Below are 18,388 nucleotides of genomic sequence, written 5' to 3'. Positions count from 1 at the left end.
AATCGTCTGGTACGCCTGGAGATTGAGAAAACCCGATGTTAGTGGATTGCATGCAGCTTGAAACTCTAGAGAACCTGATGCCGTGAACTAGGGGCTAAGAACTGGGACCTACGGCGGCTCTGATACGACCAGCCATAGGTAAGCCTTTTCGGTGCCTCCTCCTTCGGCTGAACACAGCTTTTGCTGAAACTCGACAAAACCGCTACGCTCGACGTTGGGACAGAGTACTGTGAAAAATAAAAATCTCGATGAGATTCGTTTTGTTTGTCTGTTTACCGACTGGAATCACCGAAATTTCCATATTCCGTGAAGACCTTACGGTTCGATGGTGCTGCAGCTTTGGTGCCGCTGTTCCCTGTAGTGATACGCAACGTTTCAACAGTCAGCGGTCGCAAGCCCGATGCCTATCTGAACACAGGTTTGGTAGCCGCTGCGGAGCTTTCTGGCTCCAAACGTCGCCGCGCACGGACCACCGAAGCCTCGTTCGTCGGCGATTATATCTTTCCTGTCGCTCGTGTGCAATGTGCTTATTGGACGGGGTCGTTATGATGCTACGCTTAGATCGGCTGGAGATTTCATGCTCTGGATTTTCGGTATCACGACGTTGCGTTGGGTAGAAAATGTTCTGTGATAGCTGCTCTTCCCTGTGTTTGTGTCTGTTTCGATACTATGGGCTTACCTGGGGTTCTTTCCAATCCCGACGTCGACTGTCAGCATGCTAGAACGAAAAAACTAGCGGATATGTGCGAGCCCCAACATCATACGAAATTTTGTTTGAGTAGGACACAGCTACTGAAGACCGCATGGCTGATGAAGGCAACAAAGTGGGTCATTGAAAGATTATTGTCGTTATAACTGCCATTGTTATGGAATCATTAAGGCTTTGGCAATGTCGAGCACAGTGAACATCTGGATAAGTTCGATAAGTCTAGATGAACAATCAAAATGTTGTAGGAAAATACCCGCTCAACTTGGCATAGCTAACATTTATTTGGTCTCAACATCTCGGATTGAGGGGCTACTGACCGCAGAGCTCGATATCACTGATCCGAATGCCGTTGTGGAACCAGAGCCATCGGAATTGCCTAGAATATATTCAAAACACAGAAAATACTTCACCATCTCTACTAGGTTAAGTAAGAGAAACTCAGCAAAATGAGAAAATATAGGAATTTAATAGGCCTGTATGTCTACGCAATATTAGATGAAAGGGTAACAGTTACGTGGCTAGGTGTACGTATTTCGAGTGTTTTAGCTGGACGTTACAGTGATCTGGTGTGAGCAATGCGAAGTGACTTGTCTGATAAATGATACCATTTGGCGGAAACGATGCGTTGGTTACGACCTAGCGAGGACGTTAGGTTTCCTTCCGTGCAATATCCTGTAGGTTTACGGCTTTTTTACGATCCATGCTGACTGTTTACCTTTTGCTCTTCTACTGAGCCATTAAATGTCAATATCATGCTCTCACACTTCTAGGTCTACGTACGTACCTACTTGTGGCTATATGTTGAAATAAACGAAGCAATCGAATGGAAAATAGATAGTTCAATCATAGGAATCCTTTATAGAATTTTATTAAATACGGGGAAACTTATTATACAATAGTAGCATTAAAAGAAAACTCAATTATATACGGGGCAGTAGTAATCACCTAATTAAGACTACTTAAGATTTTTATGATGAATATTGTTAGTTTGTTAATATAATATTGGTGATTTAGATAACTGCCATGGAAGATTTTACCCGTATTGAGCTTATTTTTTATCCCTGACAGGGCTTTTTAATATACTGTCGTCTCTAATGTTATAACGTATTGCGATTATATCAACAATGTCACGGTCACATGAAGGCTGTAAGGACATCCTTCTAGATACAAAGTAACATTGGTCTTTTTCCGCCTTGTCGAAACAGCAAGATTCCCTTTGGAATGATCGTTTCCTCTTTTCTGTCCAGTCAACCAACCTTATTCATTCGCTGACTGGTTTCTTGTGTTTTTTCCATCATTTCATGGTTGGCTTTTTTCTTCTAGTTGCGCTGGTTGTCCACGTTGCCATTTAACCTAAGAAGGGTACTTATGAGTCTGCCTCGCTGCCTTGTCCTTCTCATGCTTTGCTCGTATTACTACTGGTGGTCCTATCACCACTAAAAACGATGGCCTTCTCGCAAGCTCAGTCGTCTGCATCGCAACAAGTCACTCCGCAAGAAAAACACACAGTCCTGACGAATTAAAATTTCGCCTTGAATACATGAGTTGTCTAGACAAGCCGCTCCTCCGGTTTTTTCCCGACATCGTTACACTGAGCAATACCACATAATTAAGGTGACGGTTTACAGCGTTTTACTTTCGGACGGCAGCGTACTGCGGTGAGGCGTTCAAACTTTTCGGCTGTGAAACCCATCATCGCGAGACTTTCCGTCGTGGAGCTAGCGATACAGGGCAATCAGAATATCCACCGGCAACTTGCAGCTGACTCCGAGAACGAACCTTCTCGTCGAGAGAACGGAGCCCGTACTAACAACGGCGTGCGTAAAGAGGGTTGGTAAGCCCTGATTTCGACTAGAACTGCAACTAAAAATGTACCCAGAATAGAGATAGTGTTGCATTTAGATCGGCCGCTTTGTTTGCTGATTTGGCTCAGAAGGCATTCTCTGTGTGCACTTGAGTCGAGAACCCATCAATTCAAATATGGGATAGAAAATCCTGTAATATAGTTGGAGGCAAAATCGGTAATAGCTTCTATGTAGAAGCTATCATTCCACGCTTGTCTATTAAATAACGATTTAAAAATAGAGTATACCTGCACAACCCATAGGCACGCTCCCATATACGCATAAATTTATTTGTCTAACTATTACAAAGAACTAACTGCTGCCAGATTCAGTGAATTAAACGAGACGTTTCCACCGTGAAGTCTGATTGGCAGGTTCAATAGGCAGGAACCCCTGAGTACTGTTGTATCTCCCGAATCCATGGCCCTCATTCTGATTCGACCTGTTTAATTTTGAGCGCCGTCGTAGTAAGTTGCTGAGTGCCCCAGTTGACTGATGGTGCAGTCTCACAGCTGATGGCTGTGCTATAAATTAAATAGGGAAAGGCTGCTTGTTATTCATCCGATGCAGATTCTTCGGATATTGTGTGCTTGTGAAAAACGGAGTTTCTCGTAAATATTTGGCGAATATGTTAAAGGTACTGGGCAACCGGTGGGTTGGAGAATAAGGCCGCTGGTAATGGGAGCCTTGTCGATTTAGTCGAAAAGTAACTCGAATTTTCATCAAAAAATAAGCAGCGAATAAGGCAACTGCCGCTCCGCCGGTAGAAAACGAGGTGGCCAAACGCAGCTCGGGTGGCGCAGGCCTGTCCTGTATGTGTGAGCCGAAAGGCACTAGATGCGCCGCACTAGGCCAAGCGACGAATAGGCTGCTCCGCTAAGGCGAAACGTTAGTGTGCTTCACGCTTGAGAAAACTCCGCCCTCAAGTCGGCCTTCAATTCACCCTCATATTCCGTCATTCGTACGGAAACTCACGCCGGGCGGTAGCGGTCGCGACAGGAGCGACCTTTTTTGTGGTCTATCCATGGGCCTATAAGGTCAGGACTAATATAGGCTCCCATATCACTATTCACCAGTCTTTATCTCCCACTTCTTTACTCTTTCCAGCTTCCTTGTGCTTTGGACGGCTCTAGTAGCCCTAGCTAGCACGCTCTAGGGAGCTTCAGCGTCTAGTCATCTATCATTGCTATTTGCTAAATTCCTTCTGCCTCACAAAATTCAACTGCTGGCCATCTAACAGCGGTAGCTCAGCTGCAATGAAAGCATCAGAGGCAGCAGCAGATGCTACTAGATCTACAAAATATGGAACCACCACACAAGGCGAGACAAGACCACGACTGGCCCGACTTCTACTTTGACTAGTAAGCAGACGACGCTGCCGCTGCAAACGCGGCCTAAACTAGTGGTGTTCAAAGCATCATGCGTCTTTTGCGCGCTCTGCGTCCGCATTAAACGACGAGCCAACACAGCGAAGACACAAAAATAATGGTCAAAGAGTGCTACTCTGGAGAGAAAAAAAAGTCTTGCTTGGGCTTTTTATATCCGCAAACCGTCCACGTGCTCGCGCCCCATCCGGCACACTCGATGGCTTCTTTGCATGGGAGGAATGTTAGGACGCGTCTATTACGAGCGATGCCTTCGCTCACAGCGTTTCGGTCGGGTTGAACGCGAGTTAGCGGAACTCATCTTTTGCCTGTCTAAACCTACATCAGGCGTGCTTCAGCAGAGTACACAAGCATCGTCCCTGGGGTTTAGGTGGATCTCCAAAAGCGTTTTCCGCATGTACCTTATCGGCCCCCTGATGGTAGAGGTGAAAAGAAACTGTTATCGTTACGAACATTTTTCGTTATTTCAGCAATTGTCGTGTTTTTCAAAGAGAGATTTTTTCCAGGAAAAAGTGTCTCATAAGTGAAGAGGAGGCAGGCGATTAACCGTTCTGAAGATATACAACAATTCGTTTTCCGGTACTAACATGTAAGTGGTCTTAAGTCATTTCGAATGTATTGTCATAAGCTGGACAATATCTGTAACGTAAAAAATAGCATATATAAATAATATATGCAGATACAGGTGATGCTACATAGCATCTGACTAGTTCGGTGTACCATACACTTTGTTTTTGTTTATTCGATAACGCTACGTAGGGTGTATTTTAAGTACCAGCTCCATGCATAAGATGCTTTCTAATGGTCTAAGGCATGTAAGCACACGGATTCAATTCTGACAGACCCAGAGTCGTAATAATTTGCTTTTGTGCGGCTTAACGGCCAATACAATGTCATCTTTAAAAATACTTTAATAAATAAACTATATCCTTATTAATTACGGGTTGTTGAGTGGAGCAGCTACCTATGATCGAAGTCAGCTTCTGTAAGTTAACTAAGCCGCGCATCGAAAATGCGACACAGATTTTTAGCTCAATGAAAACTTTTCATTACCGTACAAAAATCGCACAGAATCCAAAAAAACAGTCAAAAACGGAATTTGAATATTTCAAAAACTGTCGTCCCAGATCTATTCGATTGAATCCTAGGATAAAAAAAAAAACATTTCATATTTGGCTTTGTTTGCTTTGGCGGTTTGAATTTAAGCTCGCAAACAGAATGAGCATATCTGTGATCGGACTGAGTTTAGAATTAGTAGTATTACTGCGCCATTTTCATTGTCTAACGTCTTCTGTATTTGCGATTTGTTCTAGACGCTCAAACCAAGCGCTTTTTCTAAATAACCCTCACGAATTGATAGTCATTTCATCAAAAGAAATAGATTAAACTAGATTCGTTCGTCATACTTCTAATTAACAACTTGAAGTTGTCTTAAGAAACCAACAATTGTCATTGCTCTCTAAGTTACATAGTTTATCGGCTAAAGAAGCTGTAAGCATTTGCAGCTGTAACTCTCTTCGCAGGCTGAGTTTTTCTGCAAAACGCGAAAGTTTCTTTCACCACATATGTGAACACCGTACAAACATCGGTTAGAAACAGAGCGGACAGTTTTTTTTTTTTTTTTTTTTTTTTTTGTAAAAATCGATTTGAGCAATCCTAATCGTTCTGCTTGACGGGTCTAGCTTGCCGGTGTTCTCCCTTTTCCACTATTTCTTGGTAGTTAAGGCAGTGATTAGTCAAGTCAGCTATTATTGCGTCCACCTCTGCCGCCTCGGCTGTCAAGCTTTGTCGGATAAGCAGTAAGCGCAACAACTCGCAAGCGCCTTAAACCTCCGTTATCGCAAGGATCTTTCCCACTGCTAGCTCGTTTGCGCAGCGTTGAATACGCGTGTCGCCTGCTTCGAACTTGTCACAGGTGCAATCTTTTTTTCGGTCAGTGAACCCCACCGTTGCTATCCGTAACCAGACAGACCTGGCGCCACCGACCGCCGCCATAGGGGGCTCGCTGCCCGCCTTTAAAAATGCAGCCCAAACAAATCCTGTCATAAGCTCAGAGGCATTCTAAAGACTTTGAACGGAGTTTTGTGCTTCCAGGAATTACATATGGCACCTAAGTTGAGAGTTTTGTAAGCATAAGTTTGAGTATTTAGAGAACTGTGCTTACTTATCCAGCGTTTGTTGATACGTGCCATAGACGAAGACGGTTATATCGACTCACAGAAAAGTGTTTCACATCGCTCTCATAGGCACGTCTTCCTCAATCAGCTCGTCGGCTGTTCTGGGCTTTCGTTCTGTATCCCCAACGTCCGGCTGACGGAAACTTCGTACTGCTAAAAAGCCGCTAGTGTATTAGCTCGCCGGAAATGTGGTCCTCACCCTAACAATTGAAAATCATGCCAAAAATAAAACCCAGAAGTTGTTCTAGTTGTATCATGCGCTATTTGTATTAGAGTCGTGGCAGTAGTAGGGCTCGACGCGGACTGTAACGCATAATTATTTAGAATGTCGAGCAATTAAGATTAGCGGTTGCCAAGCTTCCGATGCCATGGATTATCAGAATTCGGCCGATAGGTGTACGTCTGCCCCTCAAGCAACACCTCCATAGTTAATTAGCGCGTGTCAATAGACGTGAAGCCCATGATTCATACGCCTTGATGCCTAAAAAACCCGGTATTTTTCAAAGACGTTTCGCCTCTCTTGAAAGACTAAGCAGTCAAACGAGCGGCTTACTATTAACATGTCTGAGGTATTTTGCCATGAACTGGCCTTGGTTTATATTTTACGTGCCCACATGTTGCATCAATATGCCTATTATGGCCGTCCATAGATTGAACAACTGGTAAAGAGTACGTTTCAAGTAAATTACAACATTAAATACATTTAGGTAATGGCAATTGTGAACGGTCCAGAAGCTTTCAGTGTCAAAGCATATATTCGTTTCGTTTTTTTTTAAAAACACACATGTTTCACACCGTTACAAGGAAAGGTTGCTAGAAGAAAATCGATGACTATTATGCATTTTCGCAAATAAGAAAACTACATCTTCTGTATGTTCGTTATACGAGATGCGCAATCATTCCTTTGGCTTCATCTCATCACTAATAACAGTTTGCATCTATGCGATAACTTTTACCGTATCACATCATACGCCATACAACCTGCGGTTGTTTGTTCTACTATAACATGAAGGATGCAGTGGGCATAGAAAATTACGTGATCGCTTGGCGTTGCCGTGAGACGGCAAAACGTCTTTATTTAATAACAATCGTTAAAATTGACGTGTCAAATCGGATCGGTGAAGTTACATATTGCTGCGTAGCGGATGGTCAATCGGCTAGCAGCGGACTATTTGCACGTTTATCGTAGGACAATTTCATAAAAAAAAACATAATATTGAAATAGTACATACGAATTATCAAGTACTTAGCAAGCGTAGGTCTTCCTTGCTGGACTTAGTCGTCTCAATCGTTGCCTTTAAAATTTGCTATATAGAAACACTCTGATTAGAATGCTCTGTTGAAAGCTATTATCCATGTTGAATGCGCTGCCGAGAAAGTTATGCAAATATAGGGAACTTTCCCACCACCCTTTGTTGTACCACATCTTCCTACTCTACTTATCCTAATACAATGTGAAAGCATAGCTTCTTTCATCCCTACCAGTTGTTGAAAAGGAAGTCGTACCTCTAGCACGAATAACTGAGTAAAAGGCCCGGGTCATTTTGTTACCTGTTGCATACTTACATTTTTTGTTTTTCTATTTGAAACAACGCCGTGTGCGGACAGCAGGTCGGTTAGTTCCTTGCCGATACCTAAGCGGACCGAGCTATTGCTGTTAAACTAAATACTGGCTTTGCATTGCGCTCTGCATTAGACCGCCTAAACAGGTCTTCGAATGTCCCGTTTGGGACAACCTGAAAAGTAGGCGAGATGCGTTAAAGGTACAGAGCGAAACGCACTAAGTAAACACCTGCTGGCGCTCTACCGCCTCTTTTATAGGGAGAAAATGTCTCGCCATTGTGTACGTCGTCGATCTTGGTTGACCCGTAAAATGGCGGCAGGATATCTTCTATATTATTAGTCATATCAAAATTTTAATTTCACTAATAATTTTTAAGTACACGTAGAGCTGGATTTCAGCCAGACGAAACGCACGTTTCTTCCGCGAATGATTGATATTAGAATGATCTCTATCGGTGAGAAATCATGTTCTCTTCACCACATTGATTCTTAGTAACAGATTTTTATAGAAAATAACATGTGACACCTGAGGTTGGCAATCGTCAGCAACTTGCTTGCACCGCTTAAAAGAACCAATCTGTTTGTAAATAACGTAATATCGATGCGGGCTTTGTCGCCGCTGGCACGCTTCTGCTGAGAAAAGGATAGTGTCAGCTCTGTCGGCATTGAAAATCGTCCTGAAAACGTATGTAGAAATTTTTTCTGTACCACATGTACCTCAGATTTCATCTAGCATAAATCATCACCACCATAGATCTGTGAGATATACATTCACACCTTTGCTACTAAGGGATGTCCTCAAGGGATTGAGGATTGTGAGAATGTAGTAGTATTTTGCCATCTAGCAGCTTCCTAGGAGCCCATTGTTGTAGCACGCTAATGTACCAAGCATGCGAAAGGTACTTGGATTATACCGAAAGTACCTTCATTAGTGCCTGGAATAACCCGAAGCAATTCATTTCTTTATCAGGGTTGCTGAATTTGCTTATCATTGACAGCTCCGTCAGAGACGGATTTTATTTCCTTATTGTTTATTCTTAATTCCTATACATCTAAGATTCATTGGATCAGTTGCAATACTGATATCGACCCTTACGCATGATTTATAAGAAGCAGGGGGGTTCATATGAGTCTCACTGAGATAGCGTTCACAGTTCTGGTACTCAAAAACATCACAAAAATGCGTCGTTTCTGTACCCCTTAGATATAAAATTAGATGAATGTATTTATACTGGTTGTGATGGAACAAGCAAACCGCACACTGAAAAATCACCCAGCAGATCAATAGAAAGTGTTTCTTATAAAACACATGTAGATAGAAACAACTATTAATTAATCAATCAAAGACTAAAGTATTCAAATAAGCTACAATTAAATTTGTTCGTAAATTACATCAGGCACGTCTGTGGTGCCGCCTACGCTAGAGAAACATTGTCGCCCGATGCCCTATTTAGCATCTATAGAGGCTTTGTCGTCTTATTAATGAATGATTAGGAAACTCCGAAGCGTGCAGACTCCCGTGTTTCAAGTCCAAAGTACCTGACGCGTACATGGCTCATAGCTGATTTGGCAATGTTGGTGCATTTCGTTTCGACAACCGTGCGGTTGTCGGTCCACTTCAGCAGATATACGTCTAAATATGATAGGAAACACTTAACACGCACTTCAGTAACTATTCTTTTAGCAGTGATTCATGCACTGCATAACTATACCAACTTCCTCAGCATAATTTTTTTAACAGACCCTGAATTCGTCCAGTGGACACACCTAAGCATTGATCGACAAGTTCTAAGTTTGTAATTTTTACCCTAATGAAGTTCCCCACGGATAAATCAAATCGATCCTCCTTATTTATTTGTGACGCTCATATGAACACAATATATCAATCCATAATCTTCCCTCTACATAGGGACTCGGATATTATTGGGTAATTTGTAACAGTGCCGCTTAGATTGCTTTAAATTGAATAACCGATATCACCCCAATTAACAATCTGTGACGCAAAATACAGCGTTCGCTGTTGGTATCACCTCTACCGTACTAGCCATTTGCCAGAAAACCACAGTTTGAAAGGGCGCATCTGCTATATGCAGGAGCCCAATGAGTCAGAAGTGTCCTCCGATCTTCCTATACTATTGTAGGCGATATGTTCAACAGTCGACGCATAATCACATCATTACGAGCTAATAAGTTACGCGAACCAAGAGCAACAGTTAATCCCGACTCTTCAACCCCGTTGATTAGCTGACAGGGGAAGGCTTGACCTAGGCCGGGCTGCCCAGCGGAGCGAGACATAACTAAAACGTAACGAACCCAAATGTTATACAACGACTTAGATGCACGTTTATTGCTTCTTGTGCCCAGGCGTGTAACAGTTAGTAACAAACGACATTGTCTCTTTCACCGACTGGGAGAGATGAGGGGGCCTGGCTGTTTATTTGAAACTTCCTTTGAGCTGACATTTACTCTCATTCTCTCTAGGATATTGCCGCCACTCAAATTTCTTTCTACTCCCGCCCGGTCAGCCAATCTGTTACCGACGAAGCCAGCTAACTTATCGCACCTAGTCCACCAAACAACAATGAACTTGTCCTTGTCAAACAGGACCGCGCTGGCTGTTCTCTTTTCTCTTCACTCGGTAGCCGCTACACCCCCAGGTCCAATATACCTGACCACCCGTCGTCTGTTGCGCCGTCCTTGGCATCAGCGGCCGCCGCTACAGCCCGTTCAAGTGAATTAATTATAAGTTTGGGTGGAAGCGCAGGCTTACAAAGGCCCTTACAAAGCAGTAGAAAGACCGAGGCTGCGGATACTCGCCTACATCTTTAATGCCGACGAGCAAAAGCTGACTGCGACATTTTGTATCGCGGACTCGATATGAATAGAGGGTGGAGTCGGATGCCACAGGAGTCGAACAACGACACGGGGTCCGGCTTGTGTACTGACTAGAGGCTATTAAGGCTTTGTACCAAAGGAATGGGCAGGGAAGGGCAATTAAAGGGGCGAGAAAGCTAGCAAGATAGTGAAAATGTTTTGCGCTCGTGCCTCCCATCGGAGTTCGCCGCTGGAATTATATGCGTAATATGGAACTGTATGTCGATGTCTGTTAGGTCCGCGAGAATTGCCGCAGTGGCTGTACCACAGGAACTCTGCTAGCGGAACGCTGGCGCCACAATAAAGAGGCAGGGATTAGAACGGCTTAAAATGTAGAGTTTTGAGCCGATTAATTGTCGGGCAACATCGCACATCGAACGACTAGAGAAAAAGACAGCATCGAAAAGGAGGTGGGGTAGACGACATAGTGTCGGGTCTAGCCGACTCTAAAAGAGACCAAGGATTTGGCAAAATGTCATGACCCCAATGCTAACAAGTCGTAAATAGATAGATACAAGCGGAAATGTGATCTAAATACACAGGCTATTAACACAAACAATAGCATTCTATTTACTCACTAACACGTTGTTAAGCGTTGGAATAACATTTTCAATTATGCGACACTCTAGGCCATTTTGTGTTGGTTCTTAATGGGCTGATTTATATATGCAATGTAGAAATATCTAATGATGATGTAATTTTTGAGTAATCTTTACATATGTTATAAGTACACAAAATCGAATGTACCTGCCAACGGTTATTCCTTTATCTAAACATAGGGCAATTGGCGAGCGTTTGATCGGACAGCCGCAATAATTATGCGAACATGATCCTAACAAACTACACAATTTAGGATTGCGGAAATAACTTCAACAAGTCAATTTTTACTTTACAAATTTACGTCGCCGGTTTCATCTGAAACTGCCCCAAAAAGCTCCAAAAACTGGTCCAAAAAGCTGGGACAGATAAAATGTATCATTATAGTACTGTTTGGATTATTTCAAATAGGGAAAAATAATTGAGCAGACAACTTGGGCCTTTTCGTGTGACTGTTTCGTTTTATTTATATTGGAAAGCAATTGTGTTCTATGTCTGTTGTTAATCATTGCTGCATATAGTTGGCTCCCAACTGTATTACCACGAGTCTACTAGGGTATAGATACCGTTACCGCTGCACCATCACAGAAAGAGGCTTACAAAGATATTACTAGAAACGGTACATATGAAAAAATCCAATAAAAGCAATGTATCTTCTAATGCTACCTCGATTACTATAGGAAATTAGGCATTAGATTTTGTGATGGTCATGGGAGAAGATGATGGTCATCAAACAACTTATCGATTAAATTCAATTAGAAACTGGAAGAGGTAAAAAAAAGAATCAATAGAAAATGGCACTTACGAAACACCGAAACTAAGCGTCTGTGGGAGACAGGGTCAGTTTTATTATACTAGTTGCGACCACTGTCAAACGAGTTTGCTATCCCGAGATATTGATCGCAGTAGAAAAAACTGAGTTTGCCCGATATTAAAATTTTCCTACAGAACTAATATTAGGTGACCCACCGGTCGACAATGTAATTGTCTTCTAGCAATGTAACTTGCCAACTTTTGAACCGGGACATAAAGCAATAGCTCACATTCTTAGATTCGTGCGTTGACACATGCTATGCGAAAATTAAGTTACTCACTGAAGAACTGAGTAAAGTTGAACGTAGTGATTCAGTGTTCATGCGTTCGTTAAAACGCCGAGACGAAAGAAAAACTTAGCAACAAAAATCACCTAGTGTTTCCACAATCAGAGATACATCTTGGCGCAGACACAAACACGCAGTCCATTTCAAAGCGTCGTCGATAAAGATCGTTTACTTTTGCATCGCGCTCGTTCAAGCAGGGCCCTCACCTGTTCTTGGTTTCCCTCACGAGTTTTCATGGTTCTTCTTCTAACTGCTGTTCGCGCTTAAAGTTCAGCGTTATAGCTAAATAATGATCTATTGACACGTTCGAGCTGTCGCAGACGTAAACTATCTTCGAGCGTGATATGAATATCTCTTCACTGAACGGCGTCGTCCGTCCATTACTATACCACGTCTATGCGGTACAATATCGCTTACCATATCGAACTGCTTACCATGAGTAACAATTAAATAGGATGTATTATAAATACATTTTTCTGCATAACTATTATTTAATTATAATGTTATTGTACAAATTTGGATCATGTTAATGAAATTTAAGAATGTACTACGTCGAAATGAAACGAAGTTAACCAACTGTTTACTAAACCTAGTTGCTTAGTTCTCTGGACCGCTCTATACGCGTTATACTGTTTATGTTTTGCCTAAATTCCTTCCGGTTACGGGTAACTTGATCAACAAGTTCATATCAGTCAGTTACTGGTTTCTTTATTACCTTCCCGCTGACCGGTATATGGCGGACATTTATTGATATTGGCTTCAACGGAACTAAAGATGACTTTTCCTTAAAATCCCAAAGCAAAATAGAACTTCCGGCAGCCGCTGAAAGCAAATGTCGACAAACTGTAGCTTCTGATGATTGTAAATCATTCGACCTACCCCGAAGCTAGATGCACTAAAGAAACACAAGGCTGTAAACAGTTGTTTAACAAAGGTCAGTCAGTCAGTGAAAGTGTTATTGTAAACGGTTTGATCACATGCGTGTAATTGCCCAAACAGTGGGAAAAAAATACTGATCCCGCGTAAAGTCAATGCCAAGAACGAGCAAGACCTATTTGACGTCAGCCGTCATCACAAAACACAGTCAAACCTGCATAGACCTCAACATAGGCAATTTTTAGATTTTGGAGAGATCCGAGGAAATCCTTATCAAGAAGCTTCGTAAACACAGTGAAATGATGCACGCAGATTTTGACGCGATTCGTCGGGAATATGAAAGTTCAAAAGAGGCAACAATTATACACAAACTGATTTTGTAAAGTATGGCAATATTTGATTTTACGAGTTTTCGGCGGCTCGAAAATTTTAAGCACCTCAGACAGAAATTCTTCCATGCCCAACCTACAACCCACACCTTATCTTAATAACGTCGCGATTGGTTAAATGCATGCAACACTATGTAGCCTCTTTCACAAACCGACCTGTCCATCTGTTGCTTGTGGAGAAAGGTCTAGTAAAAAATCATTTTTAATAAACGAACAAAAATTCGTACCAGTAAAAAAAAAACTTTTTCATGACTTAACCTGTTCGTATATCTATAGTAGGTCAGTATACCGTAATATTAGTAGGTCAGAAAACCCTCTTTCATAAAACCCTACAGAACCCAGAAGAAACTCGTCAGCAGCGAGTGGTGAAGAAAGAACCTTCGTTTATGTAATCAATTGAGGAAAATACTGTTATATCCAGTGCCGAAGTGTCGCCTATCTTCTATGTAGACTCATGAATCGAAGAAACACAGACCAGCTAAGAAATTAAGTAAAACAATCGCTGCGAGGTATTTGCCCGGTATTTTGCAATCGGTTCTCAAAGATTGTTGGCCTCACTGATCGGAGTTGATTCATACGCATCGGGAATACCTACAGTAAAGGTGTTTTGTCGCACACAGAGAAGTTGTCGGTCTCTAATCGTCTACGCATTTGTTCACTAGAACATTGTTAGAATGACCCGCTGAACCCTGCTAAATACAGGCATCCCTTCAGCAAACACTATTAAAAGATAATGGACTACCATTTGCTTGTGACGGTTATATGTAGCTACTCATTCATTGAAGAAAATTAAATGCGAATGATGAAACAGGGGTACGTCTCATATTCCCGTATACTAATATTGGTACAAGCGTTTATCAGACGTACCCCACAAGCGTTTATCAGACGTACCCCTGTTTCATCATTCGCATTTGATTTTCTTCAATGAATGAATAGCTACATATAACCATCACAAGCAAATGGTAGTCCATTATGTTTTCTAGCGTTTACTGAAGGGATGTCTGTATTTAACAGGGTTCAGCGGGTCATTCTAACAATGTTCTAGTGAACAAATGCGTAGACGATTAGAGACCGACAACTTCTGTATGCGACAAAACACCTTTACTGCAGTATTCCCGACGCGTATAAATCAACTGCGTTCAGTGAGGCTAATAGTCTTCGAGAACCGATTGCAAAGTACTATTTAGCAATAGTTTAGTCATACGTATGTTGTTTTTTGAAATAGAGGGCTATATTATGTCCAGTACCCCTCTCATTGAACAAAGACTTGCTTGCCTCTGCGAAGCGTAGAAACGGCCTCGCCAGCAGCTGGGTCAATTGTGGGTTGAGCGAGACGAATAATCGCGGTTTCTACCCATACGACCCTTGCGTCGATGGTAAAGCTGCTCCATACCCTTTCTTACTTCCTACAATGATAAGCTGCCAGAGTTCAGCCGCAGTTGGTAGGCACCTCTAAGCAGTGATCCCCAACACCCGATCCACAGCGCCATCATACCAGACAGTTCTGGCCTGCCGCGGTGTTCAGCATCCGGACGACCCTTCGCAGGGAGCACGGCGGCAACCACAGCGCGATCGAGCATAACCCCTTGTAGAGATAGGAGGAAAGGGGCGACGAACGGGATCAATGGTCAGTTGAAGGTCCCAGCTTATATAACTCCCCGTGCCCCTGCTCATTCGAACCTATTGGGACCCCTAACCCATGGCGGTAATATGGGCGATGAAGACGACGATGAGAAAGATAATGATCATGACGGCGCTACATGGTATAACCGAGTTCGTAGCATATATGTGTTACGGATTGGGGCAGTGGGTTAGAAGGAGCGTCGGTCGTTGCATTGCAAATAGAAGAAAGAAGCAAAAGGAAAAGCTGGGGTCCTGGGAGGTGCAGGGATATGGAAGGGAGATGGAAAGGGATTGGTCTAAGCGAATGATGTTATACCATGGATATCGAGCTGGGGAAGCGGGATATAAGAATGCACTGCAAAAAGATCTAGAAAACCAGAGTCAAAACGGGCCATAGAGAGGAAGCCAAGGCGTGAGAGATCGGTCGACGAGACTGGGCCAGACTATACTATGCTACGTGTCGCTATCGGGCTGCTGGTGTACGGGAAGCATAATGCTGGCTACACGAAAGCAAGCCGGTATGGCAGCTGGAAACGGGACGGATGGGTGTCCAACACCACGCGGAAAAAGGAGAATTAATGAGGAAATTAATTATCCATAAGCTATTATTAAACGGACATGATGCAGGGACGATGTGCCCCCCGCCGAGACCGTTTGCCTCTGCTGTTGCCGATGTTGCTGCGCTATCTGTCTCATTCTGGAGGGAAACCGATCAGGCCATTTCCATCGTCATTGCTCCCCAGAAACGAGATGGGGCAAGTGGAGGAGGAAAACGCGTACAAAGGATAGGCTAACGGTGAAGACAAAAAAGAGACTGCATCTTGCTTCGAATGTGCGCACTTCGCAAGCCCCTAACGCCACACAGCCAGTGAACGCACCAACGAAGCCTCACGCACCAGTTTGCTGTCGTTCACCGAGAGGCACTGGCGTGACAGGAGTGGGATATAAGTGAAGTCTAAATATCTAAGGAGAGAATCTCGACTCCGCTGCAAGGGACTAGCATTGGCCGGGTTCAATGGCGAACGAATACAGGCTAACGTAATGAAGTCCATGGGATAGTTAGTCCAGTATTAGATACTGCGCCCACAAGCCTGGCCCTCACGCATGCTGTCTGAACAGACCTTCCAAACTTTGCTGGGTGCTGAAAAGCAATAGGAAAGCAAACGAACGCCTAGGTAGGATCGAAATTTCCGGACACAAGGCTGTTTTATACAGTGCCCTCTTTTTATGAACTACCCTATTCATCCACCTGCTAAGCAAATACACATTTCTTTCCGCTTTTGAGACAGCGACGTCCCGTTATTTTTCACGAATCTAGACCCGTGCATTTTTACGATCGTCTCCCCCGCCTTATCTCGTGGATTTCATGCAGAAACACGCTGCCTTGTCAGAGACTGCGCCCGTGCATTGTTATCCGGCTTTTTTGAAACAACATGTGGTAGGAGATTTAGTTTTAGAGGCTGTGGCCTATGCGTTATAGCTACATAAGAGATTGTTTTATGCTCGTGCGGGTTATGATAGTAAATAAGAATTGATGGTCATGTAAATAAAAACATTTAAATTAAAAGCCCAGTTGGGATGAATGAAAGTGCTCAGCAGGAAACATTCCCTAGCCAATATTAGTGCGGTCTTGTATCACTCTATTGAGAAAAGGCTTTAAATAATGCTTAATCGTTTTTTTTTCCTTAGGATACAGAACGTCGGAAGCAAAAAGCCTCAACGAGTAATACAATGCATATTCTCTAAATATAAAAAGAAATACTAATATATTGCGATAACAAGCACATCAAAGCAACTGTTTTCTATGTCGTACCTCTAGCTCTTGAGATTAAGAAAAATTAGATACACAGTGAGTCCGGCGGAAGAGGTATGATGTTTGGAAACTCGGCTGCAGCACCAGAATAGTTATATCAATGAATGCAGAAGGTCTCGTGCCCAACGAGAAAGCGCAGCAGATCGACTTAGGTAGTTTGAATAGTGTTGAAGTTGCGTGGCTATCATTTACCTCCGGAGTCGATTGCGCTTTTTCTAATATCTATACCGTTTTATAGTAAATTTCGCGTTTAAATTTTTCTCATTTATTCAAGTAGGTCATTTGTTCCCGTGACTCATACCAACCAAGGGGGCATCCACAGTAGGGCGGCATTTTCAATCGCTGTAAAGTGTATTGTTGACAGCTGGAGTGATTTAGTGGAAAGCCCACCCATGTTAAACTATGAAATAAATATGTAAATTGTATTTTTCATTAATGATTAAATTTAAATTGCCATAATATTATAAGTCGATGCAGACGCCAAAGAGAACCATCTAGTACCATAGCAGCATTATTAAGTAAGATGTAGTGTAGGACATCGGTAACTGAAAAATCGATACCTTCGATTAAACGACTCTAAAAGCTTGTACGCACTGTAATCAAACCTCGAACAATAAGCTCACCATGGTTATTTATGGTTACATTTTAGATCCGTCTTTCTTCGTTGCATTATGACGGTAAACTCAATGTAGCGCCAACATCAATTGCATAGTCAACACTTCCGGACACCCTGAGCTATGTTGAACGAACAGCGATAGTTAGCGTCAAGGTCCGTTATTATCAGGCTGTTCCTACGATGAAAAATGTTTGTTTAACTCAGATCGCTTGATTCTTTCACTGGAGTAGAACCTTCCTGAAGGAGTGATTTATGATTTTTGCCATAGCACACTATTTATTTATATAAATTAAGTGAGACGAACAATAGAAGTTCTCGAAATTCAAGACAATGTTTAGCCTCATCGAACGTCATCAAAAAACGACTGAATAGATCTAATTTGATTCTGGTCTCTACAGACTCAAAGCAAGTTCCATAATTCTATGAATCGTAAGTTCAGTAATTAATGGGTAGCTTTAATAATAGTTATTAGGCACAGATGAGTAGTCCGGGTACTCGAAACTTTTTTTCAACCTTAATAGTTTTTTCGATACTTCGAGAGAGCTACAGTTTTAAAATTTACTTATCGGTTAGATTACAATGGCCCCGCATACACTGTTATGAGGGCTTATTTTTTCTGTTGTTAAAGTTGCAACACAAGACTACGTCTTAAGAGAAAGGAGCAAACGGAATTATGCTTACATCGATTTGACGACTTAACAGAGTGCTTCCTGAACCCTACCAAATACTGTTCGCTCTGTCTGCACACTCCGTGTATTCCACTTTTACCACTTGAGATAGTCACGAGGCTCTCTGATTCTCCCTTTCGCGGCAATTATAGCA

General features: G+C 42.5%; 1 long non-coding RNA gene across 2 annotated transcripts; it reads right to left on the bottom strand.

The window, feature by feature from the left end:
- Positions 1-1,004: 1,004 nt before the first annotated feature.
- On the bottom strand, positions 1,005-18,383 carry LOC111249874 (uncharacterized). Of its 2 annotated transcripts, none has more exons than XR_002673114.2 (3): positions 18,248-18,383; positions 17,574-17,741; positions 1,005-1,085 (listed from the first exon to the last, which is right to left on the bottom strand). It is a non-coding gene; the product is annotated as an uncharacterized LOC111249874 (long non-coding RNA). The 2 variants fall into 2 exon arrangements; XR_002673113.2 differs by lacking the exon at positions 1,005-1,085 and adding an exon at positions 17,157-17,292.
- Positions 18,384-18,388: the final 5 nt, after the last annotated feature.

Source organism: Varroa destructor, unplaced genomic scaffold (assembly GCF_002443255.2).
Source record: "Varroa destructor unplaced genomic scaffold, Vdes_3.0 BEIS01000004.1, whole genome shotgun sequence".
Taxonomy (NCBI): domain Eukaryota; kingdom Metazoa; phylum Arthropoda; class Arachnida; order Mesostigmata; family Varroidae; genus Varroa; species Varroa destructor.
Note: the sequence above shows the minus strand (reverse complement) of the source record. Positions and strands in the feature narration are given on the sequence as shown.